The following is a 27,912-nucleotide window of genomic DNA, read 5'->3' as shown; positions in this document are numbered from 1 at the left end:
ATAAAAACAGTTCTGGGCTGGGCCAATAGTCGGGTGAATAGTGCTATGCGTCGCCACATGGGAGACAGCCAGCCGGGAATGGGAAGACATTGCTGGAGACCTCTCCGGCTGGCTGGGGCTGGATGCCTCATGTCAGTGATGCTCTCGCTCAGGCTAGGGACAGGGCACTGTGGGTGCTACAACAGCCGCCATTCAGAGCATGCTCTGACCTTGGGCTGTTTTATCTGGTGCCACAGAACTTCTGGGGAGGGGCACATGGAGGAGTGGAGGGTAGAGAATGCCCTACTATTAGGGCATGAAGCTCTTGGTCAGTTTGACAACAGCTGCCTTAGACTAACCCCATGGATAAAGCAGTTTCCAGTATTCAGCAGTCACTTTTCCAGCTGGTGCAGCTTAAATGTGCCAGGCTGTCTCTGCAGGGTACAGTTGCATTCCCACCTTTTTGTCAGTTCCTAACTGCAAGAGATCAGTGGGATTGTAGGGAGCTGCTCCCAGGCCTTCTCAGGTACAGGTAACAGCATAGGCCCATGCCAGCCTTGACGGGAGCGAAGAGAAGGGGTTTGGTGTATGTATGGGTTTGGTACATTGGAGTGGTACAAGCCCGCTAGGAGCATTCAAAAAAGGGGAGAAAAACGTAACATGCCAATGCTGCCATTGATAGTCCTTGCCAGCAGCTGGCTCATACTGCTGCTGTTGAGCACATTCAAGAGTCCTTCCCATTGCTTCCAAGCTCTGTCCCTGAGGATGCGTTGAACTCGGCACCCTGCTCCTCCTTGCAGTGCTCAGTGGGATGGGTTTGTCCGTATGCATGCTCCTTCCCTCAGCTGGTTTCCTTCCTTTCTATTGCTTTATCTCTCTTCTCTGGAGTGACCATGACTGGCAGTCATGTACAAGCTTCTAGGGCTGTTTGGACTCCACCACCACATACCCTGAATTCCACTGTGAGGAAACAAACACAACTGAGTGGAAGCTTAGTAATTGTCTTGCAAGTTGCCAGAATATTTTTTTGCTAGAGCTAGATGGATGTTGTTCCTATGGTGTCATCCTTCTGACCGCAAAGTCAGTATAATACCATGGCTAAAGCAGTGCAGCTGGGGTGCAAGAAACCCCACAGCTAAACCCCTAACTCTGAAGATGGTGAAAAGAAACTCATGGTTGGTTGTTCCCCTGATTCTGAGCATGATTTGCAGAGGGACTGCCACCACAGAAGAGGAAGCAGGCATCTAAACTGCGGGATTAGAGCACAGATACAGTCCAGATGCCCCAGCTTCCTGCATTTGATCTTGCCTTTGAGGGGCATCAAAACTGATGGTTGGGAGGATCTTAGGAAGATGAGGAATCCTGTAAGTGAAGGAATTTTATATTATTCATTTACATTTCAAACTGCAGATATTTGAAGTGAGGCTCTCTGGGACTGCCAGGGCTGTGTGTAACACTGCCATTTTACTAAGTTTGGTTTTGACTTGGCACCATTTGTTCTCACCTCGGTCCTGCTTGCAGTAGGAAAATGAAACAGAGTTAGCCAGTGTCAGCTACTGCATGTCAGCGTGCTTTTTCATATATTCACAAAGGGTAGGTTAGGGTGGCTGACCCAGGGTAGGTAAAAACAGCATCATTTGAAGAGATGTTATTGGTCTGGGTCAACCTACAGTATTGCTAAAATCCCCCCTTGTGTTGCTAGTCTTGACAGGATTAACAAAACAAAACCAACCCTCACCCCCCAACACCTTTTGCTTAGAGTTTGTGTCACACATGCAAAATCCTTCCAAAGAAAACCCTGCCACTTTATTTGCCCTGCTTTGGAAACTTTAGATTGGGCAAAGTTGGCTTTAAAAGTTGAGTGACTCCTGGCCAAAACCATTCAAATCTTAGAACAAAGACAAGTCCAGATGCATGTTTAGTTTTGCTTTGGGACATTTCTTGGAACCCTAAAGTTATTGTCACTTACTCCTGTAGTCAGTTTAAAATCAGCCTTTGGGAGATAGCTGGTTCATATCAGCCGTATTCTCCAGAAGTGCCAATTCTTTTTCCTTTTTGTTACTTTTCGTGCTTTTTTGGTGAGACGTGCCTTATTAGCCCTAGTAAGAGATTATTTAGAGCTTGCAAAATATGTCTTGTGACTACTCTGCACTTTCCATGCATCCCTGACCACTGCTTCTATTTCCTCTTGATGGAGATGGCCCGGTCTCTTTGCTTCTGTTGTCCACATCCACACAGCAGTTTCCTCATAGCATTAAAAATGTTCCACTTCCACAGATGCTTAGATATGTTGGACTGGGGTGCATTAACCCTAGCAGTGCTGCTGCACTGACAGGGCCTGTCGAGCCTCCCAGTGATAAGAAGCTGCTTTGTGAACACCCCGGCTGCCCCTGGGAGGTAGTGGGGTGTTAGGCAATCAGATCCATAATAAAAGAGCAAGGCGTATAGGGCTGTGGCATGTCCTGGGCACCTGGGCAGTGCAGCTAGCGTTGGTTTGGATGCTGCATCTGTAGGGTGGCAGCTGGAAGGCTGGAGGTGTGGAGACAGATAACAGTCTAGACAGCAGTGGGATGCTGTGTGGTAATACAGAACATATATCTCAGGAGGTAGGTACTGTGCATGCTGGTGAGCAACAAGCAGATAGTGTGCACACATCACAAGGTGACAGAGATACGTGAATGAGACGGCTTTTCTTGTGATGATCCTGGGGCTGGAAATCTCTCCCCATTTTGATTTCTGGTGGCTTGAGATCATTAACTCTTTTGCATACAGCAGGCTACTGTCTGAGTGTTTATCCTTAAACATGTTCAGATAAAGGCTGCTGCATTATATCTAAGCATTCACCATAGTTGTTGCACCATTTTCCTCTTCCCTGCCTCCCTGACAGTGAAGGGTTAAGTCCCACTTTTCCCATGTGCCTCCTGATGAACTGTGAATATGCAGCTAGGACCTGTTTTCACGCATATGTCCCTTTCTATAATCCAATCTTCTTCTCCACTGTGGCACAGACCTGGAGGCTCTTCTGCAGCCTAGTATGGCAGATCTGCTGCCATGGGATAAGAAGCAGTAGGTTGATTTACATAATCACATATGCAAATAAGCCAAATCAGGGTTCTTTCATTCAGCTTTGGTTTTAAGGGGAGTCTGTCCATGGGCTGAGAGCAGAGGGATTTGAAAGGGTGGTTTTCTTCTCTTGAGCTCTTGTGAAACCGAGCACACCCTCAGCAAAGTACTGCTGTTACCAGACATGTACAGCCCAATGGGCATAAATGATTAATTGTGCAAAAACACCTGATAACCTATCCCATGCAAATGCACCCTTACCCTCTAGGCCTACATCATCTGTTCCCTCTACTAGAAGTGTGGACTGCATCCTTATGCAGGAAATGAAAGAAACTCCATCTCCGAGGAACAAAGGGAATTCATCTCTTCATCTGGTGGAACATTTAAAAGATGTTAAGAGCAGCAACAGCCTCACACCTGTGGCATACCAGATGAGCGCTGGTGGAGACACGTGGGGAGGTCATTTCAATGTGTGCCCTTAAAAAGGCTACAGAGAATAAATCAGAGCGCGGCAGTGTCTGTCAGCACTCAGAATGAGGACTCCAAGCGTTTGTGCTTCTACTTGGTTCAGTTTCTCTTAGTCCTGTGTATTACCTCCATCCTGCATGGATGCTGGCCAGCCTGGTGTGGGCTTCAGGAAAGCTCTCAAAGTACCAGAAGAGAACGGTGTGAGCCATCCATTACACATTCATTGCTTAGTTCAGTGATCTTGTTTCCAGCACTGACCCTTGTAGGGCTTCCCAAGGAAAACTCCAAAATTAATAAGGCTAACAAGGTACCTGTGAAGGCTGTACCTGTTCTTTACTTGTGAGGATAGGACAGGTACCAGCAGCATCACACATTTTAACCTGGCTGATGGAGGGCTCTATAGAGCTAATGAACAAATGATTGGAAGATGGTATCTTTAATCAAATTTCTTTAATCCTTTAAAAAAAACCCACAAAATTAGTAAGCTCTTCAGCTCTCTCTTGCAAGTGGGACAAATTGGATGTGTTAATTAAACATTGAATAAAAAATAATTACCTTTTGTCAATTTTAAGTGCTTTGCCTTTAGAATTCCACTGACTTTAAGGGAATGTGTATCTTGCTGTGCTGTTCTGCCTGAGTGATCAACTCTTGCTTGAACATACATGGAACTTTACAATTTGCTTTAAAGCTCTAGATGAGGGAAAAAAAACCAAATGCAAGAGATGCAGTAGCTGGGTGCTGTTGACTCTTTTGTCCATTACAAATTCTGACGGCATGAAGCATAACAGTGGGCATTCAGAGGTAGGTAAAGCTGTGTCTTTAGCTTTAGGTAGTCTCCTTAGTGAGGGAAAAATATTTTGATCTAAGTCTGCTAAGCAGCTTCATCATCCTGGAGTTTACAGCTGCAGACTCTGGGCTGCTCTAGTGGTGCAGTGCAATGGCCCTTGTCATACCCTGCTACCCAGAGGTTGGCAGAGCTCTGTAAATAGCTACTGCCACATCCACTATGACAAGGGCAGGCAGAGGGAAAGAAAAAATGCCAAATGGGTTGCTTTGGTGGTGTTGGGAGATTCTCTCTGACATCTAGTTAAGTCACCTCTGCAGTCTCTTTACCCCTGGAGCAACACAAAGCTGCCATAGATAGGATCAGAGCTGGCTCATTAGGAGTGTGTAAGCTGTTCCTGCCTGACTCTGACTTCCTTGCACACTCCGTTGTACCCAGCGGGTCTCTCAGTTCTTCTAAATCAGTATCTACACTAGAGGACTAACAGCATCATCTACACTAGGAGTACATCTCAGAAGACCAAAGAACCAAAGACCTTGTGGTTCTTCTAAGAATTAGCTAGTACTGAAGAGAAGTACATCTCTGCATTCCTGAGAACACTGTTGACAGAGATGGTAATGAAGCTGTGTCCATCTTTTGCAACTGTAATGCTCAAACAGCAACAGTGTTGAGGGTATCATCTGTTCTGAGGCTTACTCCCAAAATGAAGCTGAGCACAGTATCACTGCTGGGAAACAGTGCTACTGTTAGCACTTGATCTGAGTTCAGACTCTGATGCCCAAGAGATAGGTCCTTACTACTGAGATGTGTTGAATTTGTATAGCATTTTACAGCACCAGTGCACACTGGGTAGAACTAGTTAAGTCAGGCAGTGCTCTGCTTGAATTGGTGCATCACATACAAGAAACTAGTACAGTCTCTTCTTGACTACAAGTGGATAAACTCAGGTGGTAGCTACTGCCACCACTGCCTTTCAGCAAGCCTGTTAGCAGCTGAGGCTGGAAGAGTAGGGGATTAAGGGAGGACTGGTGGCTTTTTTTCCTTGAAAGGTGAGCTTTTGAAAACTAAGCTGAGTTTGCATGTCAGGCAGAAACTGGGTATGCCTGACACAGCCTCTCCTGTGGTCTCATGGAGAGTCTGGGTCTGGAAGGCTGGGGCTGCAGCAGCTTTTAAAAGTGCTCATCCATGTAATTTGATTCTGTGTTTTGCTTCTACAGTCAGTAAGGATGTCTTTGCCATCTCTTGATCCTTATCCCAATGATAAGCCTGACCTGGACTGCAGGTGTCACGCAGCATCCAGTTTCTCTTTCTGGCCCAATCCACGTTGGGTGGGATGGGAGGCACACTGACCAGCTCTGCTTTTACATGCAGAAGTATTTGCCATAGCAGAGAATCTTGCAAGTGTGAGTGTGTGTATTTATAGGGAGGCAGATGTAAACCACATTTGTCCTGTGTTTCTGGCAAAGAGAGAGCGTGAAATATTTGTGACCCGAGTCATTGGCTTTCCTGCCATTTGTATAAAAATTTCCAGATGTGATTGTTGATGCCTCACCTGGGACCAATTAAAGAAAGAAGGAATATCCAGAACCAACTGTGTTCATGTGGATACTTGACTTGTTTGTGCGTGTGCGTGCGTGTGCGCATCTCTGTTGCAATGTGTGTGTTTTAAAGTAAAGCAGAATTTCAGTTCAAAGAACTTGTGTTCTCTCCTTCCAGGGCCTTCCTTTTGTCTATATTATCCTTTCCTCCTCAGATTGTCCCTGTCCCACAAACCGGGATCAATTTGGATTTCTTAAACACTTTCTCTCCCCATACTCATCCTTACATCTTTTCTGTTATACCTCCCAATAGCTGTTTGTGGCTTGCCTTGATCACAGTGCTCTTCCATGCAGGTACGGCAAGTTTCCTGGAGAAGGTGGTTCCTGAATGCTAGAAAGACAGTGCGAAATCTCTAGTAACACAACAGCAACTAACCAAAATAGGGTCTAGCACAATGTTTGGACGGCTCACCACCAAACTACCCCTGTTCTCTAGTCTGTCTCCTGCCCTTGTTTTTCTCACCTATTACTTCAGCTGACAGTCTGCTGGGTCTGTATTAGACTGTGCCTGGAGATTAAACTCCTGGCTCTCCCAGGCTGTGTCCACAAAAACTTTCTCCTGATCACCCATTTTGTCTTCATTTTCTTCACTCTGCTAATGATTGGAAACGTCTATCCCTCTTGCTTCTTTTCTATTGAGTTCCTCTGTACGTTTTGTGTCCCTCCCCATAGTCCCCCCTGAGTGTATTTACCAAGCTACCTCCCTGCCTTAGTCATACTCTGCTGGAAAGCAAATCTGAAGTCATCCAATCTTCTTCCCTCCTTTTATTGTTGTTTTTGCAAGGGGAGTTCAAACAAACAAACCCCCCCCAACATCTGGTGCCTTTCAGGAGCCTTAAACTCATGGCCAGAATGAGCATGTGGAAGGAAGGGCAGGATGGGAATCCAGCTAGCTTGCAAAAACTAGGCATGGACCCAAAGACACAGACTTATTCTAATTTAAAGTAACCAAGAACAAAATTTGTACTTTTCTGCTTATCAGTCATCCCCTTTAGCCATGATCAAAACCATTTTCTATACTTCCCTCCATGCCTGCTGGTGTCACCCACTTTGCTGTGTGGGCACAAGGCCTTCCCTGTGCAAGCATTTATTCTAAAAGGGGAAGAATGCAGGGTCCCGTCTGCAGCAGGATTCATTGGACAAAAGGTCTGGAACCAGAACTGTTGCTGGAGGGGCTGGTGTTCCTATGTAACTTCAAACCTGGTGTGGCAAGTATCAGATCCAAAGTGAACTTTGCTTTCTTCTGTCTCATTTTTTAGCATTCCCCAAGTGGATTTGGATATGTTTATGCTTCTTTTCAACACAGAGGATAATTAAAATACAATTGTGAATGCCAGTGTATGTTTTACACAGTCATTTGTTCATTAACAAGACGTTTCTAGGGTAGTTATGTTTTAGCTCTAGACTTTCAGCTAGGATTTTATTCCTCTAGCAACAGATATTCATAGCTAGACTAGTATTGAGAGTCTTATTAGATGACGTGTTAAAACAAGACTGCAACTCAAGTGTAGATTTGTCTTTTCTGTGTCTGTTAGGGAGAGAGATATATGTGCTCTAACCAGCTGATTATAGTCTTTCTAAAAGGGTTATTTTTGTTTCCATGGAATATAGTGAAGGGAAATTATTCAGTGTACTGTTGTGCCCTGGAAAATGTCTTTAACAGTTAAAATTGTTCTGCTTCATTTTTTATGATTTCAAAAGGGACAAACACATTCAGAAAATAGGACATGGCTGTCATTTGCACAGTGAAACTTTTAGGTGTCCATATGTATTTGATGTGGTATTTTCTTGAAGTTCTAGCTGGCATGGGTGTAAACTTCGAGACTCAGACTTTGCCTATAGGTTTATGCTGGCACCACCAACCCTTGATACAGACAACTTTCTGCAGTATAGATAGGTGCATTTTAACTCCATTGCAATATTGAGGGTGTCAGGTGCTCCAGCTGCGTAGTATTGAGTCTCTCGCTCTCCTTCTGTGTTGCAAGCAAGAAAATAAATGCAGTGCTATATTACCCTATCTGCTCTGTTTCCTTGCAAACATTCCAGCTGCCCTGGGCTTTATACCACACTGCGCCATGGGGTGTGCTACACAGAGCTAGTCCTGGAGAGGAAGAGTAAAGATAAACTGAAGCAGTAAGTTTAGCAATGCATCAACCAGGTTATTTCAGCTTCCTGTATGATGCCAAAATTTCCCTGAGCTGGCCTTTTGATGCTTGGCCTCTTTGTCTTTAACCCTAGGAAGACTAGAGCCGTGGTTTTCACCCTTCCATGTGCTATGAGCCGTAGCCTCTCAAAGGAGGGGGTGGGACAACAGTGCCCAAAGGGCAAGTGTGGGAGGAATGAGGGTGGGCAGCTGGAAGCCGGGGGATGGGACAGGGCTGCTCTTGGTGCAGAGAGCACTGTGATGGCCCCAGGGCAGTGCAGGAAGACCGGGGTTAGAGGGAAGCTGTCTAAAAAAGATCAAATGGAAGATAGAAGTGGATGAAGAAGATTCATGGCTGTATTAGAGCAGGGGAGCAGAGTGCTAATATACTGGTGGCATGATCAGGTATCTGGCAGGGTTTGTTTGCAGTGAGGCCAAGCTGAATATTCTGCTGCAGAAATGATTCCTTGCTTTGCAGGGGAATTTCTGCCAAGTCCCTTCCTCTTCTGGCTCCCAGGTCTGGGCGTCTTGCTCAAGTTGTGGGGCTTCCAACCAGTTTCCTGGCCACTGCAGACTGAGGTGGTGCCAGTACTTCTAAAAACAGCCTGTGCTCTCTCCTCCTCCTCCTCTTCACTTTGGTGAATTCCTGCCTCCTCCCTTTCAAGCAATGCTTATTCAGCTTTCCTTGCTAGATTCTCATCCGCTCTGGAGCATACTGAGCCCTGACCTGAGGAGTGGCGTAGGTAATGCAGGAGGGGCAATTTTAGGAAATATTCAGCCTTCCCTGCTATTATGAGACAGGTCTGACTGCTTTGAGCTGCTTTCTACCTTCAGCACTTGCTTGTTTGTCCCAGCAATGCTTAAATGAACTCTTTTAAAGCTTTGGGGCTTTTTCTCCTATCTGAAGGGCAACTTGTGTGGTTGAGGATCTGGCCCAGTTCCTGTGCGCTTTAATCAACACTGGGCTGTGCTTTAAACTGTAAGGACTGGGCGGCGAAAACTCCCCCAGGTACATAGAACCCGCTGATGGGTGCTGGTAATGGAGGGTGTTAGGGAAAGGGAACCTCGGTCGTGGCTGCAAGCAGGGAAGGGCTCACGCCCCACTACAGCAGGGCCACGGGCCGCTTCTCCCCCGGCACGAGCAGAGCTCTTGCATTGGTGCAGCGAAGGTCATGGGGGCCCTCCAGGCTGGTGGGAGGAAAGGGGGTTCACCTCATCCTCCCAGGGGCTGGCCGGGCCGTGGGCTGCCGCGTGCCTGACCAGAGGTGGGTGACGGCCGGGAGCTGGGCTGAGGGACAGGCTGCCGTAGGAGGCAGAGATGGTGCAGTGGGGCTAGCGTGAGCTCTTCCAGCAAGGCAGCGCTCCTGTGGGTCGGGAGGGAGGGAGGCCTGTGGGTGAGGAGGAGAGGAGGGGGGTGCCTAAGGCGAGCGGCTGTCCGCGTTGTCTTGTATGTCAGACTTGATTAGATTTGGCTGGCGCTGGGGCGAAGGCCTCCACGCTGCGAGGGGTGGGGTCTGGCTGGAGGGGCAGAGCCAGGCCCTCCTCCTTTTATGTGCTGCTGAAAAGTGGCCTTTGTTGTGGGGTTTGCAGGCTTTGTCCCGTCCTGGAAGCAGTGCCCCTTTCTCCGGGCTTCAGCCCCCGAGAGAGGTGAGCAACCCTGTCTTTTTGTGTCAGATCTGAGCTCTGCCTTGCGCCTGTGCTTGGGTGTCACACTGACCCCCCGGGTGTTGAAAGAAGCATTTTTCCTGGTAGTTTGGAGTTGTTAATTTGAAACTGTGTTTGGCGAGGATCCAGCAAGGTGTTAAGCTACTTTCAGTCGGGACTTCCCCCCAGGTCCCTCCCCTGTTTCTTCAACCCTTTGTGAAAGGGTTAGAAGAACAACTGGAGATAGAAACTCAAAATTTGCTGTTCCAGGCCTTTCTGCAAACATGTCCCCCTCAGCCTGAGTGATCTGCAGTCACCGATTTCCCACAGGGGTTTCCATCTTAAGGTTTTGTCATGATATTATTAATTTTGAGCAACGTAGCAGACTGGGCGTAAGCAGCCCTTAGTTGACTTTACAGACGCCTGAGCTCAGGGATGGGTGATTGTCCAGCCCGTACAAACTGCAGACCAAAACCTTCCTGTGTCAGAGAGCTGCAAGTTGTATACCCCACAAACCAGAGAGCTCAGTGGATGGGAAGGCAAAAGGTGGATGTTCCAGGGAGCGATTTTCAGACCATGGGTCCCACGGGTCTTGCGTCTCTACTGTGGGATAGAGTTGGACTGAACATGCAACTGTGTCCAAGGATGGTGCAGTGGTATTGCTGCACTGCTTCCCAGTACTGAAGGCTTGGGTTGCCCAGCTGTCCTTGTACCACTACAGCCCTCTTGCTGTAAGTCATCTGAGCTACATGTGAACTGCTTTTGGGGGATGTGCTGCTCAGAAGTGCCACAGTTTATATACTTATGCTCCAGTGTATATACTGCTGTGTGCAGTAGGTGCTTTATTTTCAAAGCTGTGTAGAAGATATGCCCCTTCAGGTCACTCACTGAACATAACCTGCATGGTGGCTAACCGAACACTGAGTCTCAACGCTGAAGCAGGGAACTGTTCCTAAGGCTCCCTGCGCTGGCCTTCTGCACTCACCAGGGCAGCACCAGAAGAGCTACTGCAGCCTCTGGAGAGGAGTGGGTAGGTTGCCGTCTTCTTGCCTGTTGCACCTGCAACACATTGGTCCCGATGCTGCGCTCTTCAAAGGGTTTTCAAGCATCATTTCAGCTTGTCCAAGGCCGGGTAGCAGAAGGGCAAGGAAACCATTTTCAGATGACAACTGGTTTTATGATATTTACTATGTGTTTTCATTGCTTTGGTTAAAATAATTTTCAGAGTACAGTAGCTGGAGCACTGGCTATCTGTCTTTAGGCAATGAATCTTTAATATGACCTGTCCCTCCTGTGGCACCTTTGGGAATCTGGGAATGATGATCGACCTAAAGATTTCTTCTCTGTAGACTAATGCTCTCATTGCCCTGGGTGTGCATAAGGGTTTGGCACTGCAGGGGTTAAATAGCTTGAGAAGGGTGGAGGATTCTTCAGCCAAACCCAAACTGATTGCACCTGGTTTGCTCAACCTGTGTGTAAATGACACCATGGTCTTCCCACCCCCACCCCAGCAAATGCCACAGGGGCTGCCAAGGTATACGTGCAGGTAGGGCTGTGCGAGCAGGTGTGGGGCCTGCAGCGGTAGGAGGCTCCTCACCCCGGCCGGGGGAGCAGCCGTGCCAGTCATACGCACACAGGAGCCTTGTAAGCTGTAATCGCCATAAGCCACTGAAATGACAGGGAGCCAAAGTAAAAAGTCCCCTTTGTTAAAATTTGCAGCCTCCTGTTAAACATACATGTCGGTTACTGACAGGGCGTAGTGGGTCTGTTCCTCTTGAGCAGGAAAAGTGCAAGTTTTGGTAAGCATGGGTCAGGCAGCCTGCTCAGCCTGTCGGTGGCTCTGACTACTCTGGCTTTGTGCAGTGCATATGGCGCCGAGTTCCCAGCCAGACTGGTCTATGGCAAGACCCACTCCTGTCTTTGTTCAGCTGTCTCTATGGGGCAGTGCTAGGTGAATGTGTAGAAGAATTGGAAGCGAAAAGGTTGCTCATGCATGTGAATGTTGCTTTGCTGTCCTTGGGCAGGTAATGAAGGGTTTGGGGCCATAGACTTGTGACTCAGAATTTAGTCTTTGGGAATTTAGAGGAATTTAGACTCTTAGGGAATTGCTAAGGAGGCAATGAATTCCTCGTAGGAACCTAGTCTGGAAGTGTGTTCTGCGAAACTATGCTTCTTTTAGTGTGGGTGCCTCAAGCAGCTCCGGAATTTATCACTATCATGCAGTAGAAAGGATGAAATTATTCACATTTATTCTGTCTTCCCCTACTCTGACTCCAGATAGAGCCAGTCCTTCCCTTTCCAGTCCATGCACACAAAGACAATTGTCACTGGGTCATCCCGCTCTGCAGTAGCCCATGCTTTTTTACATGTCAACCAAGACATTGTTCATTTCTTGCTTCTGTGTCCACCATTAAGACCTAGCATAAATCTATGGGTGTAAACAATGCCATTCTGCTGATTTCAATAAAGTTCTACCCAGCTCCAGTGCAGGGAGTTTGGCCCAGAGCTCCTGAAGGCTGACCTGCATATGGGTTTTCTTTGGCATTGTATAAAGGCTCTGAGGTGAGTGGTACGGGCTGGGGAGATTCCATGTTGTGGCCCAGCTGGCGTGTGCAGCCACAAATAATAATTAATTGGCTCTTTAAGAAGTCTTGCAAACTCTTTTTTTTGTCTGTCTGTCTTAAGCTCCTTTTAATTAACTTCAGTCATGTCCCAACACATCATCTTGGCTGAATCATAGACCTCACTGTGCCAGTTTTTCACATTCCTGAAATACACAGGCCGCCAGTGTTGCGAATGCAGCTCGGAGGCAGCAGCTCAGAGGAAGTCGGGCAGCTCTCCTGGAACTCAGAAATTTTCAGGAACTGTTGTGACATCGAGAGGATAAGCAGACCGGCCTCTTTGCTTCAAACTCCCATGCTGCCCAATTCCCAACAGTGTTGCTGTCTTGCACTTTACCCACTGACTCAAGGAGCAGCAATTGTAGCTGGCACCTGTGTACAAGCATTTTTGTTCCTTTAGAAAGCACCTTTATTCGGGTTACAGTGCTTGGGCCATACAGCCTTTTTTTTTCCCCATTCAAGAGCTTGTTTCTTTGTCACACTTCTTATTGCAAAGGGTCAGCTTTCAAGATCGTAGGGCATGTTAACAAGATACTCAGGCATACTTAGTCACCAAACAAAGTCTGTGTGGCAACAGGACCAACTTTTGTGTCTCTTCACTAGAAAACTTCAAGCCTGGTCTAAGGACCATTTCCTTCTTTAGAGGAATTTGGGGTTCAGGAGTGTCTCTATTGCATTATAACCTGGCTGTGCTCTCACCAATGCTGGTGGAAATAATCTCAATGTTTCCATTGACTCAAAGTTGTATCAGCACTTGTTGTCCCTTGGTCTGTGTGTTTTGAGCTGGAGACTTCTGCATTTGATAACTCAGAATAAATTTTAGCACCCCGTTTAGCAATATGTTTAATTTACTGAAAAGAAGGGAGGTCTGACTGTAATTTCTTGGTACGTGTTTAGAGAGTGCAGCTTTAATAATGGAGTTGTCCAACGAGGACAGAAAAAAAAAAGCGTTAGCATTCAGTGGTTAAAAGCTGAAGCTCAGTAAATTTAGGTGAGAAAGAGGGCGTAGCATTACAATGGTGAGGATCTTCATCCATTTGAATAATGTACCACTGTATTCTTCATTCCTAACCATTTTTAAAATCAAGTTTGGAAGTAGTCTCCAAAAGAAATGAGCATATTGGAAAAAAAGGAATTTATTTGGGTTGTTACTTCTGTGCTCCACGCTGAGGAATAAAGGATTGCAATTTACCTTCTGCCCTTAATGAGACAGGAAAAAGGACACTGTGATAGCAGCTTCAGGTGGTGTGCCCCCAGGCTGCAGGTGAGGAGCTATGAGCTGCCCAGAAAACTCTTTCAGCAATGCTTGTGTTTCCATAGCAGCTCTAGGAGTGACTGCTCAGAGATTGTTGCTGTGACACAGACAGTGGTGGCATGTTGGATTGTTATGGTGGTGAATTTTGAACAGGTGTGAGGAAAGCACATATGATAGCTGAGAAAAAGCAAAGATGAAAAAGTGCCCCAGCCTTTTGGGAAAAGGATAGCAAAAACGGGAAAGGTAATTACAAGCAAGCATCAGGTTGGAGCACGGGAACAATGCCTTGATTGCTGAGGATTGTACAAAAGCTCTGAAGACATAGGCACATTGCAAACAGATAGGAAGCAGGAGCAGCATTTGGTAGAGCTCGAGAGTAAAACAAAACTACCACTGACAAAGAATGCCTCGTCATTCATGTGGAACTCAGGCTAATTCCTTCTGCATCTAGTATATGACTGCTCTATGTACAGACTCTGACCTAGCTGCACCAGCCACTAATATGATGTAGAAGTTGCTTATGTTGGGGAGAAAACTTCTTAGAAGTCAAATAGCAAAATATACTGACAGTGAAAAAGAGAGAGAGAGAACTTCATGAACTGTTAGGGGGGACACTCAACTCTGTCGCCTGTTCAGGAATTAGGTGTCTGCTGAGACACAAAGGATTTGGGTCCTTCCAGTTCCAGCCTTTGGGAAGACCATGTATGCTACAGTGGGTAAATTAAGAAATATATTTCCTCTGACATACTTTAGTTCTACTACTTGGCTTTAAGGAGCCTGTTAATCACTGCTTCCCAGTGTCCCAGGGAGAACACTGCCATGGATCTGGATGCTACCAGACCTGAGGCAATGTTCACTCCAGGTGCACAGAAAACGGCAACCTAGAGTGGGTTGAACCCCAAAAGAGATGCATTTCAGAAGGCTGGCATGCCAAAAGTGCATGGCTGTAACAAGAGTGATTAAGAAAACGCTGTCATGGATGTTATAATGGTATTTTTCCTGAAATTCTTCCTCTCGTGAATAATAAACACTGGTTTCTAAAGCACTTACTGGGCACCTGTCCCGGAAGAAGTGCTTGAACAGCAAAATTAAAGTGTGCTGTCAGAGCGAGAGGGCCAGACTTGGCCTTGAGCCACTGACAGCCTGTTTAATTCACTGAGTGAGATGCAGGAGGAAAAAAGGAAAACTGAGTCACTGATTGTTAGAAATTATGAAAACACCTATTGGAAACTGCTCAGAAAGATCCATTGGTAGGTAGCATGCCTTTTCTCTGAGTAGGGGCAAGGCTTCAGAAGATCACTGAGGAGTGTGCTTAAACAAATCATATGATGATGTAGTATTTTCAGCTATGAATTTCTTTCAACAGACCACTTTTGCCTAGGAAAACTATGAATCTTCAAGTGTTGATAGTAAGACTGTTTGTCCTGAGGATCTGGTGTCATGCATATGTTTGTAAGCAAAAATATGTGTATGTTTGTAGCAGCTTTTATGTTACCCATCACTGCTTTTTCTAAGTGACACAGCTGTTTGCAAGAGAAGGATTAATATAGTTCTCTTTCACACCAGGTGAAGACCCCACACCTCTCACCAATGCAGGAAGAGAAAAAGATCCTTGTACAAAAGTTTGGAATTACATAATGTGAAAAGTAACTAGTGGTAGGGAAAAAAAGAAAACAGCTCAGATAGCAGCACTCAAAACTGTGGTCTGCTGACTAGCCACTAGTTGCCTTCAGAGAGCTGACAGAGCAGCTATGGGCTTGCTGACCTCTTCCAGCAAGCCTCTTCCATAAAATAGTTATTAGCTTTGCTTCCCTGTGTTCCCCATGGCTGTAGCTCCCATAGGGATTCCCCAGCACTGTGTGTGCATGATGTGACTCACAGTACAGAAAAGGCTGGGAAGCTTGGCTTTCCAATGTTATTCTGTCTGCTTCCATCTCGGAAGGGTGGTTCTCAGATGTTCTGCATGGTTGTGTACCAGGCGTTTTCAGCCTACGTTTCCAGTTCCAACGGACTTCAAAAGAGGAAGATACTCCCATTAATGTTTAGCATGATAACGAGTTAGGCAAGCATAATTTTTGGATGTAGTTGATGGAAGACTGGTTACTGCCAGTGCCAAGTGGGCGTCTTAGTTGAGACTATCAAATGATGTCTGTTGTATTAAACGCTTTGTTGGATTTCCTGCTTGGAAAGTGATGCATGTGCCAGACAGACAAAGTTTTCTATTTTGGCATTAAAGCAATCTTGGCGCCCAGTGCAAACTGTTTACTTTAAAAGCTTAATTTTAAATATAGTTTTGGAACGTACTTGGAAATGTCTGCAAATCAACAGTAACAGAGAGGAGAATGGAGCATCATTTCCTTAACTCCTGTGTCCTTTTGAAATACCTTAAATTGCTTTGCTTTATGCAAGCCACTTCTGGTTTGTGCATGATTTATTCACACATTGTCTCTTGCTAAATTGGACAGTAGCTGAAAGACAGGTAGGAACTGAGAGCGCAAAAGAACATAATGCACAGTAACTTGTAAAGTCCACTTAGTATCGTTTAACCCTTTCTTGTGATATACTGCTGGTGGAAGGAGAACATATTCCATCTTGCTGACCAGTCAACAGAAATTGCCTGTGTTAGGATCTTGAAGGGCACTCGTCAGTCTGCTGCAAAGCCAGTGGACATGCTGACATGCAGTGCCATTAATTTCCACCTAGCAGAAAGGCTCTGTAGAGGGCCAAGCGTGACACCAGAATACAAAACACTTCATTCATCAAAGCCGTAAGTAAGAAACTCTGTGTTTTTGGTTTTAGAAGTAACTTTTGTACATTTATGACTTTTTCCACATTAAACATCATTTATGGTTTGGAAATTGTTCAGGCAAGAGGCATGTGGTTTCTGCTCCCAAATATCAGCAGCAGTTTTGCTAGGTTCAGTCTCTATTTTATGTTGACATTTTTTTGGCTTTTCATTTATCTTTTGGGTGGACCTCTTTGGAGCAAGCTGCCTCAAGAAGAACCCATAACCTTCTTTCTAAATGAAGACTAAGTGATGTGCTTAAGGTGAAGAAGATGACATTGGTATAGGGAATTTGGGTTTGGAGCCAGACTTCTGCAATGTACCTGGTGAAGAAATACCTTTTCTGGGATGTTCCCTCATCAGAGCAATTGCTGGAACAAATTGAGAAATAGGAATTTCACACCTGGACTTTGAAGCATGAGTTGATAGGTTTTTCCATAGCCAATGTGAGAAGTTATGGAGTAGCTGTTGAATTTTCAGTTAATTCTATTCGTGCTGAATAAATGGTAAAGGGTTGATGCAAGATCTTGCTTTATGATATAGGAAATCCATTTTATAAATTTTACTGAGATTTCAAGGGTGTCCTTTTGCAGGTCTTTCTATGCATAAGTGCCACATTTCAAGTGAGAGTGGATGGAATTACATAAATATGTTCTCTGTGTGTATCAAAGCAGAGGAGACCATATGGGTTGGATGTGCTTTTGTTCCTGCAGCATTTTGGATGCTAGTGCTAATTCTTTCTTTAGCTGACCAGGCAGGACAGGATTTAGAAATGAGCACTGGGTTTTGCCTTTCTATATTCAGTGCTCTGAGAAGAGCAATGTTTTTTTCCTCTATCTAAATGCTCTGTGAGGGCCCAGTTCTGGTCCATGCTGAGTCCAGTTACTCCACTGACTTACCTATGACAAATAAATGCTGTGGGGTGTCTGAATGCAATGACAGGTACTCCAGTGCACAAACTCTGAGAGGTGCTAAAAGCTCTCAGTCAATGCCTTTGTGATTCTGGGGTTTGTAAGAACGTAAAAATTGCCCTGCTGGGCTACACCAATGGGCTGGTTCCATCCAGCCAAGGGTTTTGTCTCTGGCAGTGGTAGCAGGAGATGCTATTTAGAGGCAGCTTTCAAGCCTGGCCACTGTCAGGGCTACATTCACCTTAGACTCCCCAGATGCTGACTCACGTCTGTTTTGAGGAGCGCCTGTGGTCCTCTCCCCAGAATCTCTGCTCTGGAGCTCTGTGCTCCACCTGCCCCCGAGGACTAGAGACCCCTTTTCTGTGAGGGAACCAGTGCCATCGTGTGGGATTCATCCTGCAGATCTAGTAGTGCAGAGGGAACACCTGCCGTCTTTCCTGAGGTGTGCTACCCAGAAAAATAGCACTGAATAGAGGTCTTATTTTATTTCCCCACTCCTGCCTGAATAAGGAATGAATAAAGATGTCCTGTGAAGTGTTGGGGGAGTTTCTTTCACTCTGTGGCCCATTGCTTCATGGCCCAGCCACTTTTGGTGCAGGGTGCCTCTGTCCATCTCTTCTCTGGTGCAGTGATCTTTGAGACTGAAGGTTGCAAAAGTTCCCTCCAGCTATAGCCCATGTAAAGTTGTCTGGAGCACGCAAATGACGCCTGGCACCTCTGGAATTTGGGATAGAAACCTGCTTGGAGGGGAAGGGTGTTGCAGCTATATTTTTCCATTTGTTTCCTCTTTAATGTCTGATAGTATTCTTCCATTACCTGACCATGTTTATCCATCTGCCTGTGTTGGGCAAACAGCAGCACTAAATTTCAAGGAGAGAAAACAAATTTTTTGGTTTGTTTCCCTTACTTGCCTAAACTTTTTGCATGTGCCTACTTTGTATCCCAGCTGCTTCTGCAAGTCTAATATGCCTCTATTTCTAAACCCAGTTTCTCCTTCCTGGTGCCCTGGGCCAAGGGTTTGGAGCGTTTATCTCTGGCCTTCCCGAGCAGAACAGCCTGTAACAGCGGGGTTTCATTCCCCTACTCCCCAGGTCAGGACCACAAGCCTACGCTTGGTGGTGCAAGCTCTCCTAGCTCCGTCTGCAGCTTGATTTGTGATGGTTTCCCAATAATGGGAAGAGATGATGAAAGCAAAGAAAGACGCACAGATGGGGAAAGATATCTCAGGGCTGCCAGGGCAGCTGTTCGAGATCTCTGAATCAGATGGAGACAGAACTCCACCACCCTCAGCTTCCCCACCCTCAAACAAGCCATCTCCCATGTGAAAAGCAAAACCAGCCCCACCCCAGCTGTGCCATTTTAGCTAATGGCCTAGTTAATAAATGGCAAATTCCAAGGGTAATCCTGTCAGAGCCTTCCTGACATCCCCATTGATAATATTAACCACAAAGTGCTCCCCTGCTCATCTGATTAATACCAGAAGAATTCTGCTTGATTCGATCATTATTGAGGGGAAATATCAGGCTTTAGACAAGGTTGCAAGTGTCCACGGTCTGTGAAGTTTTTCACCTGGTGGAGAGGGAAAGGTTTGTGATCATTTTCTGCTCTCCAACAACCCTTGCAAGAGTATGCATGTCCCAGCCTTTCTTCTTTGCCTGTAACTCATTCATATCATATTGATGTGAGCAACTATAAGCCAAGCAAGTGCATACATCTTCGAAGGGTTGGAGACTTTGAATATGAAGTCCCAAGGGCAGAGACCCATGTAATTGTTTCCTTGAAAAGTCTGGCAAGGTCAGATTAGTGCAATTTGGGATCTTGGCACACCACTGAGAGCGGAGGGAGGAGCAGAGTTTCTTTCTCTATCTCCACCCTACTGTACTCCTTCCCTGGAAAAGCTGGGATAGTAGTTTGGAGGCTGGGTAGGAAATCCAGTATTTTGGGAAAGATACTGGGCTGCTGCTCTCTTACCCTTTCCTACCCTTTCTAGAACTGTGGTTCTTAGTTATCTTATGTTGAGATAAGTGACAGCTCTTCATGCTTCTCAGGCTGCCTGCAGATTCACGCAGGCATCACAAGACTCTTTACACATGGGCTTTTAAGTCTTTATCACCCTGCAGGCTTTTAGACATGATGGCAGTGGTGTGGGCTTTTTTTAATGAATGTCAAGATTGTGATACAGAAGATGAGTAGAGCTGTTCTTCATCCCTGTCTTCTGATGCTGGCTTTGATACCTATGGTGGCTGCATCCTTGTTTCTTCGTCACCGTGAAGTACAACAAGGTTTGGTCATGTAGATATGATCAGAACAGGAGAAAACAAACACTTGGGCACACCTGAGCAGTTGTTAGCTGTGTGTGTCACCCTGGCAGCTGCCTAAAACTGGAACCTGCTTTACTGACCAGAGCAAGTATTAATGGGAAAAAGATGTGTGGAGGAGAGAAAAGAGCAGGTTTTGGACTTGGATATGATTAGCTGATGTGTGTAAATACTTGATGGGAGGGAATAAAGAGGACGAAGCCAGACTCTTCTTAGTGATTTTTACTGTAAGGTTGTTTGAACATAGGAACAGGTTGCCCAGAGAGGCTGTGGTGTCTCCAGCCTCAGAGATAATTCAAAACCCAACTGGACATGTCCTGGGCAACCTGCTATAGTTGACTTTGCCTTGAGAAAGGGGGTTGGACTCGGTGATCTCCAGAGGTGCCTCCAACCTCAGCGATTCTGTGATTCTGTAACTACACTTGCAAAATACCTGTTAGAGGGTAGTTGCGATAAGCTGGCTTGGGAGGTGAAACTAGCTTCAGAAGTTCTCATAGATCTCTGGAAATATCCCAGTTAAAAACAGGTCTCCATATTTTTTGTTTTTTAAAGTTGTTTTTTTCCAGGCTGTGCTGGAACATAGCCTGCAGACTAATTGATAATCACAACTGGAGAAAGGGATGAACAGCTATTTGAACTGCAGCAAAGCCAGTGGAAAGAAGTTTTTAAGTCTGCTCAATTATTTGAGACAATCTGGCACGTAGCTACACTTCAATCCCTGCCCCCAAAGTGTGGGGCTATGCCATTCTCTGCTAAAATAGCAAGCATGGCATTTGCCTTAAGGTATGAGAAGAGGATCTAGGAGGTCTAGAAGAGGAGAGCTGAGAGAGCCTGAGGCTCTTAAACAAGAAGAACGAAGGAGAAATGTGATAATATCATGAAGTAGTAAAGGGCTGGAGGGACAATACAAGTAATACAAGGAGAATGTGTATAATTTGTTCTCCATATCCAGGGCATATAGGACAAAATGTCAAGGTTTTTAACTACAGCAAGACATTAGGAAAAAAATCTTCATAGCAGTAAAGCTATTGAAGCCCTGGAATACACTGCAGAGGTGGCTGTGGGGTCTATGAAGGGAATATTTAAAACACAATATAAAAATTTCAATCAAGGATCGCAGACTGTGCTGACCTGCCTTGGAGCAAGCAGATGGATGGACCAGAAGGTCCCTTTCTGTCCTCAGTTTCTGTGACTCCCTGGACAGTGGGAGTTAATATGCAGCTGAGAGCTTGCCTGTAGGAAAAGGCTCCTCTTACTTTGCCTCACTTAGAATCTAACTCACAGGGGAAAGCAACAGAGATCCATTTTACCCTATGGTTTTCTTACCCTTGGACCTTCTCAGAATGTGAGATGCACCATCTCCTGTGGCTTTTCACATCTGATGATGTCACCAAGTTCGGAGTTAGTCCTGGGTCCAGCTCCCCTCTTTGCAGAGAAGCTTAATACCAGAATTGGCCTTTTTGTTGTGCTGAATGCTGGTTGTTCTCCTTCACAGTTGGTAGCCCTTCTAGAAGACCTGTGCACTGAGCAGTTTAAAGCCTAGCAATCATATAACTTGCTGCTAATAGTCAGCATGTGCAAAAATGTCATTATACACTATGGCGGCTCCTAACATGGAGCAATTCCTTAGGAGAGGGAGTGTGGTGGGAAGGCAGGCAAACTCCCTGGAGTGAGAGAGGCAACCACTGCTTGTTAACTGATCTTGTGGGAGGAGGGGAAATAAGTTGATAAAAATTATAAAAGGTCATAATGCAGAGTAATTTGGGTACCAGTTCCTGTACAAGAAACATCTCTAATCCAGTGAATGACTTTCAGTGCTGAACTGACACATCCACGGGGAATTCCCTACCAAATATGTCTTATTCCCCTGCTATTTGTGCCCTCCCACACCCTGTCCCAGACCACAGATAACATTTTTAGGCATGCTCTGAGTAAGCACAAGGGACTGGATCCCACTGGTAAAGCAGGCGGTTGGGGAGATGAAGTTGCTTGCTTTGAAATGTCTTCTCCAGAACCTTCCTGGCTTCAAAATCGGCATTGGGAATTCATTGGCAGCTGAGCAGGGATTTTCAAGCTTTCACTGGGTTCTAAGTGGGGAAACTGAAATCCCTGAGGAAGAGAAGTGTCCAAGTCCCTCTGAGGCTCCAGGTCATAGTACCTTTTCAGACTGTGTCCCATTTGTCCCTTCAGTGGAAGGCACTGGCCTCAGCTGCCTTCTCTTTTTTGCAGCCTGTGCTTTAGAGGGGGCTTCTCAAGTGTGGGTTAGTTTCACGCTGCCCTGAAGAGTCAAAACCCTGTAACGTGCTGAGAGAGCAGACTCTGCAGTCCTGGCATTTCTTTATATTCCAGCCCACAACCATTCCCTTTCTGAGAAACCTAACCACTTTGTCTCCTTTATTCCCTCCCTCTCAGCTCCCTGGACACGTCTACTGCCATGAGATGTCTCAGCCAAGGATTTTGAGCCAAGATATGAGGGAAATGGTTTAAACAGATGTGTGCCCATGCCTGTGACACTGAACTTCGAGATGCTGATATTTAAAAAGCTTGCCATCTCTCCTGCCTCCCAGCAGCAAGGTGAGTAATGGGTGGGACAGCAGCATATCCAGAAAAACACCTCTTCTTCAAGGGGAAGGAGAGGAGGTTATAATTCGACTGTAAAAATTTGCTCCAGGCTGAAAACTTGGCAAACAAAAGCTTAGCTTAGGAGTGATTTAAAAGGAAACAACAAAAAAGCATAAAATAAATCAGGGCAGTCATTTTGGGTGGAGATGAGGGTCCAGAGCTTAAAGATCATTCTTTAGTGGGGGAGGAGAAGGAACGGCTCAAGACAGAGTTGCATTTGGCTCTTAGCCCTACTATAACTAAGCCTTTCAAAGCCAAGAGAGTAAACTGAATACATGTCCAGTCCCTGGCCTCTCCCTTCACCCATTTGTCAGAGAAAAGCAGGCCCCTGTGTACTCTTTAAAGCAGAGTGGATGCAGATATGGTGGCATTAGCTGAATTCCTCCTATTGCCACTTTCTAAATACGGATTTCCTTCTACCTTAAATTGTAAAAGCACATAAAGTCACTGAGTCTCAGCTTGCCTAAGAGACAAAGACGGGCATCTGTTGCTTTCAGCGTTACGGATCTCCTCGGGCACTCTCTCGCTCTGTGTCATACCACACATCTGTGCCCTGCTTCTGCCTTCAGCATTGCACAGTGCCACTCCTTAACAAGTTGAAGAGTTGAACAAGAGGATGACCGCTCCTTGCAGCCCTTACATGGGCTAACTCCTCCACAGTCCCAGGCTCACAAAACTAAGCAAGAGGAAGGAGAGCTGGCTGGCTGCATAGCAGCAAACACCATGAACACAGAACATGCCTCTAGAGGGAAGGCTTTTCCAGACCATTACCTAATGTGCACAGCACACATGGTTGGCAGCACAGCTGGCACAGGCCTTGAGAAACAAAGACAAGGCCCAGCCAGTTACCATGTCTTTTATCATCTCCAGACCCCTGGGCCCCTCCAGCCTGTGTGCCCGTACATAATTACATTGCAGGCTCCCTTTGTAGTGCTGTCACTGTGTGATTTTCCTGATGGTCTGGAGCCTCCACACGTCAAGTTAGGTAGGAAAGTATAATGCTGGCATTTTAGACAAACCCCTCAGCCTAGTGAATTACCTATCCAATTGGATATACAGAAAACGATTTCACAGTGAGAGTGGGTTAAGCACTGGAACAGATAGCCCAGCAAGTGTATGAAAGCTCCATCTTTGGAGATTTTCAGACTCAATTGGATAAGGCCTAGAGCAACCTGACATAGCTTTGCTAACTCTCCTTATTGCTATGCACACTTCTAAAACAGCCATCCCCTCGGCTGCCTGATGGAGTGCTTTGGCTGTAGCAGGTACCAAGGAACAAAAGGCTAAATGAATGATCAAAGGCTTGTAGATGTAAAGGACCCTTTCTGAAATTTTCCCTCCTACTGCATGGTTAATACACATTCAGTTCCATCAGCTTAAGTGACATAGGCAGTGGTGGTTTAGATGAGATGTTACCTAATTCTGCTCTGAACAGACCTCCTTTGAAGGGCAGCACAGCTTAAACCTCTCTGGCTTTTGTAACAGGCTTCATAGTTCACTCGCACATATTTTTGTGTGTGTTCACAGATCCTCCCTGCAAGCACCTCAAAGCTGTCTGAAGATCTTGGTGCTCTCCAGCAGCAGACAGTGCCAGGCTTTGCTTCATATAAAAGAAATGCACTTTAATTTTATCCTTTCTCCAGGCTTAAAGAGGCAGGTAGAACCAGCCAATACAGAAATTTTAGGACTAGGTCCATTTGTTAAGAAGGCTTGGAGAAGCTTTGCTTTGTGCTTCTGGCACTGTTGTTCTTGCAGTATTAAGAGATATCTTACCTATACCGGTATACTGCATAATTTGAGATCAGGTTGTCAAAGCATCACATTTCTGAATATCTCAGTAGAGTCAGCTCTACTGAGGTGTTGAGGAAGGCTGTTCACAAGATCTTGTTAAAGGGAAAGAAGCCTCATCTTTTAGTCTGCTTTTATGTTTCAGTGCTGATGCTTTTGTGTACTGTCATTTCTAGGGAAAACTGAAGCCACTGAGCATGCAATCCAGCCCATCTTCTAGCTCCCCAAGTGCAGCAAAAACATTTATGGACTGATCTTCTACAGCTCCTCTCAAGCACTGGAATTTCCAGGTGTATATGTTTTCAGGGCAGAAGCAACCCCAGGAAAGCTGCTTTTCAAAAGGTATGTTATCTCTTGTTTAGACTAAAAAAACTGGAAAGAAAAGGGAAAAAAAGAAATAAAAAAAAAATTACCTTTGGCATCAAAACAAAGCAAGTCTTTATTTTCCCTAAGCTTCTTTAACTTTAACTGTGCCCTGTGCAAAAGAAAATGGAACTGTAAAAATTACTTAACAAAATGGGAATGAAGGTAAAGGCAAGGTACTGGCATTGGAGATAAGGTTAAATCAGAGGCCAGCAGAAAGAACATGGCAGTGGAAGAAGTTTAACAAGTTCATTTTATGTGCCACTGTGTTGTGCTTCCCTTTGTTGCTCAAGAATGTTGCTTCACTGGTTCCTAGGGTGTGAAAGGGCCATGCTGCTAGGAGGATGTGTCCCACAGACCATGCATGAGCCACTATTGGGCTACTTAATGCCAACAGAAAGGGTGATCCATCTGAAAATTGTTGTTTTACTTGTATTACAGTTTTGATATGGACCCAGAACTGGACTTTGTGGTCAGAGGTCATCTGTAGTATGATAGTTTCCAGAAGACTACTGTGCAGGGCAAAAGTGTAATGAGAGTAGGCAGGCTCTCCAACCAAATCAAGGGAGGTTAATGCGTCTCTGTAGAAAGTATTCACAGTGGTCAGGAGGTTTGGAAGGTACCCATCTTGTAAGGAGTTCAGGAGATTAAGCTAAATGCTCTCTAAAATAATGGAGATCCCTCTCACCTTTGCTGCCTGCAAAGGAAAGAGGCAGGACAAAGCGCTTACAAACTGTTGTGTGTACACATATAAAGCAAAGCACAGGAGGAGCCTGACAGACCTTGTTGGGAAGCGTAGAGTGCACTGTGAGTGTGTGACAAGCCCTGGCATATATACACTTCACCGCTGTGATCAGTGGCTTAAAGCCAGGTTAGGTCAGAGTTTACACCAAGGACTGACATATCTCCCTCCTGCCAGTGTTTGTACACATCCTAAACTACTATTGCACAATCTGGTGTGAGTGGCATGCTCTGCTCAGAAGAGACCTAAGACTGGAAGAGCAGGCTACGTATGTCTGTTGGGCAGAACTGCAATGCACTGCTAGAGACATGCAAGCGTGCTTGCTTTCCTTCCCCTTTTCTAGTTCCCACCTGCACTCCCAGCCCTGAAACAAAGTTTCCCACTAAAAGCAAAGAAGTAGCTGTAGTGGAAGATTCTCTAGTTGCTGCCCACACGTCAATTGCTGCTGCTGCTGCTGCAGGCTGTGGCTTATGTGATGACAGCAATGATTCAATTAAGTGATTTTTGAATCCTTCCTCTTATGGCAGTAAGTCCTTTGTGTGGACACTCTTAAAGCAGTTAGAGTGGCCAGGAGCTGATCAAGTGTAAATTTGTAAAAGAAAAGGAGGCGGAACTCTACTTCCCTTCTCTTTTTCTGTCTGTTGCCTCTACCTAGATGCACAGCCAGGCAGTTTGATGATGGTGCCCAGCTGGTTTTTAGCTCTGCCCCTCTGGGGAAAAAAAAAAGAGAAAAAGTGATCAGCCTCCTCCACCATTTGTTCTGCCCTTGGTGGTCTCAAAGCCTGCTCCAGAGCACATCTTTGTGAGCTCCAAGGCTGTTCATCATAACTGCCCCTTCTACCCATTCCAGCCTAAAAGACACTTTATAGGCCTTTGCTGTAAAGGACCACACTTCACATGTAAAGGACTTAGAAAAGCCAAGGTATGACTCCTGTAACAGCTGTAACTCAGACCTTTTTGCACACATATTATTTTTAGTTAATATAGATGGTGTTAACATTAATGCCTTAACCCTTGAGGAAGCTAGCTAATTTCCAGGTTGATATGACTAGGGAGCTGGCTAATTTCCAGTGTTTTGGGGAGAGAGCCAAAAAGTGCAATGCCAGGGTGTTTCTGGCTGCTGGTGTTCCTGAGTGGAGCACATCCGGGTCTGCGCTTCATCCTGGGCTTCCACCCACTGTCTGCCACCCCACCATCCTCCGCTTGCGCTGTGGGCTTAGTGTCTTTAATGGCAGGGCTACAAGTTACCAAGTCGCAGCTGCATGTCGTGATACCATCAACCAGAACACCTAGAAGGGGACATACTTGCAGTTTATTAACCTACCCATACAAGGCTGGTGGCTTAAGGAGAGACAGGCACCTTGGTCTAGGAGTTTTGCACGAGTAAGATGTGGCAAAAAATGACACTATCACCCATGGACCTGCTGTTGTTACTGAAATGTGGATCTGACCAGGAAAAGGCTGTGGCAAGCGGGCAGGAGAGGAAAAGGGAGGGGGGATTTCAAACACCACGGCCCAGAGAAAGAAAACCCTGCGTTCGTGCTTGCGTCAGTAGCCTGTCTGTGTGCTGACCCCAGGCTCACCTGAGCCTTGGCAAAGCTCCCCTTTGTTCTGTGTTGGCGTTCAGAATCCAGAGTTATCCCACAGCCACTTTGCGACCCGTTCCACCCAGACAGCCTGCCCATGATTGCTTCATAAAGCAAGACCCAGGAATCAAAAACAGAGCATGTTTCCTGAGCAGAGATGGAAAACAGCTGTGCTGGAAAAAAGGAGGGGTTTGCTGGCTGAGCAGTGGAAAATACAGATCAAGGCCTGGTTGTGCAATCTTCCTTGGCTGGCCTTTGGCTGCTATTGTGGCAAGGGGACCAGCTGGAGTTGGCAGGAGGCTGCTGCCAGGCGATGGGGGTAGCGAGAGCCTCTGGTGACAAGGCTAGAAACCCAGAGCTTAGTTTTGCACGTTTTACAGATGCCTGGGAGGCTGATAAGTGACATCTGGTGATGCTGCGCTCTCCACTGTGCTGTGGTCAGATCTGTCTGGCCAGTCCCAGGTGACATTTGAATGGCCAGGCCCATTACTGTAAAGGCACACAGATCTGTAGAGCTACAGAGAAGCAGCATCTGCCCAGGTGTGGAGCTCAATTCCTGCCTAGTGCTCATAAAGTGCTCACTGTGCGGCCACAGCCAGGGGATGTGGTTATGTAGTCTGGCCAGGTTCCTGCATCTGAATCCTCAGCACCCGTACTGGGGAGTAGGTGCAAACCAAACAACTAGACAATGCACACACATGCTGTGCAGGGAGGCTGACCAAAAAGTCCTAGAGCTAGCATCTGCTCTGCCACCACCGTCCTCTGAAATCAAGGGAAGGCTACGTCATGTTTTTACTAGCCTTAAGTGCTCCTTGCTTCAAGTCAGGCTTCTGGAAGAGTTCTTGATTTTTATCAAATTCAAAATCTCTAACCAAAAGTAAATGAACCAGCTGAGCTGAATCCAGAGGCAAGGGATGTGGGATGCTGTTTGGTTTTTAAAAATCTAATTATTGTGTACAAGAAAGAGAGGATGGACAAGAACAGAGAGGGAGAATTAGGCCTTTGCTTCAGAGCCAAATTATCAAAAAAATTACCCTCTCCTGCTGAGTGCTCTCTGTAACTAAGCAAGGAACTAAGGTAAGGGGCAAAATGGTGAGAAGGCAGAAAGCAAAGAAATTAGGCGGGACCATCAATCACCTCCTAGGCTGATACATACCAGCTACATTGGCCTCTCTTCTTAGCACCTGGAACAGCAGAAGACAGTATGATGAATGTTTCTCACTCTGTAGTATTGGAGCTATG

General features: G+C 45.9%; 1 long non-coding RNA gene across 1 annotated transcript in view; it reads left to right on the top strand.

Annotated features, from left to right (window-relative positions):
- Window positions 1-27,912, top strand: part of LOC115345850 — a 188,342-nt gene that overhangs the window by 36,977 nt on the left and 123,453 nt on the right. The window contains exons 2-3 of the long non-coding RNA XR_003924948.2: window positions 21,982-22,143; window positions 24,156-24,321. This is a non-coding gene — a long non-coding RNA (uncharacterized LOC115345850). The remainder of the gene's footprint in view (window positions 1-21,981; window positions 22,144-24,155; window positions 24,322-27,912) is intronic.

Source organism: Aquila chrysaetos, chromosome 9 (assembly GCF_900496995.4).
Source record: "Aquila chrysaetos chrysaetos chromosome 9, bAquChr1.4, whole genome shotgun sequence".
Lineage (NCBI taxonomy): Eukaryota > Metazoa > Chordata > Aves > Accipitriformes > Accipitridae > Aquila > Aquila chrysaetos.
This window is presented reverse-complemented; position numbering and strand designations above follow the sequence as displayed.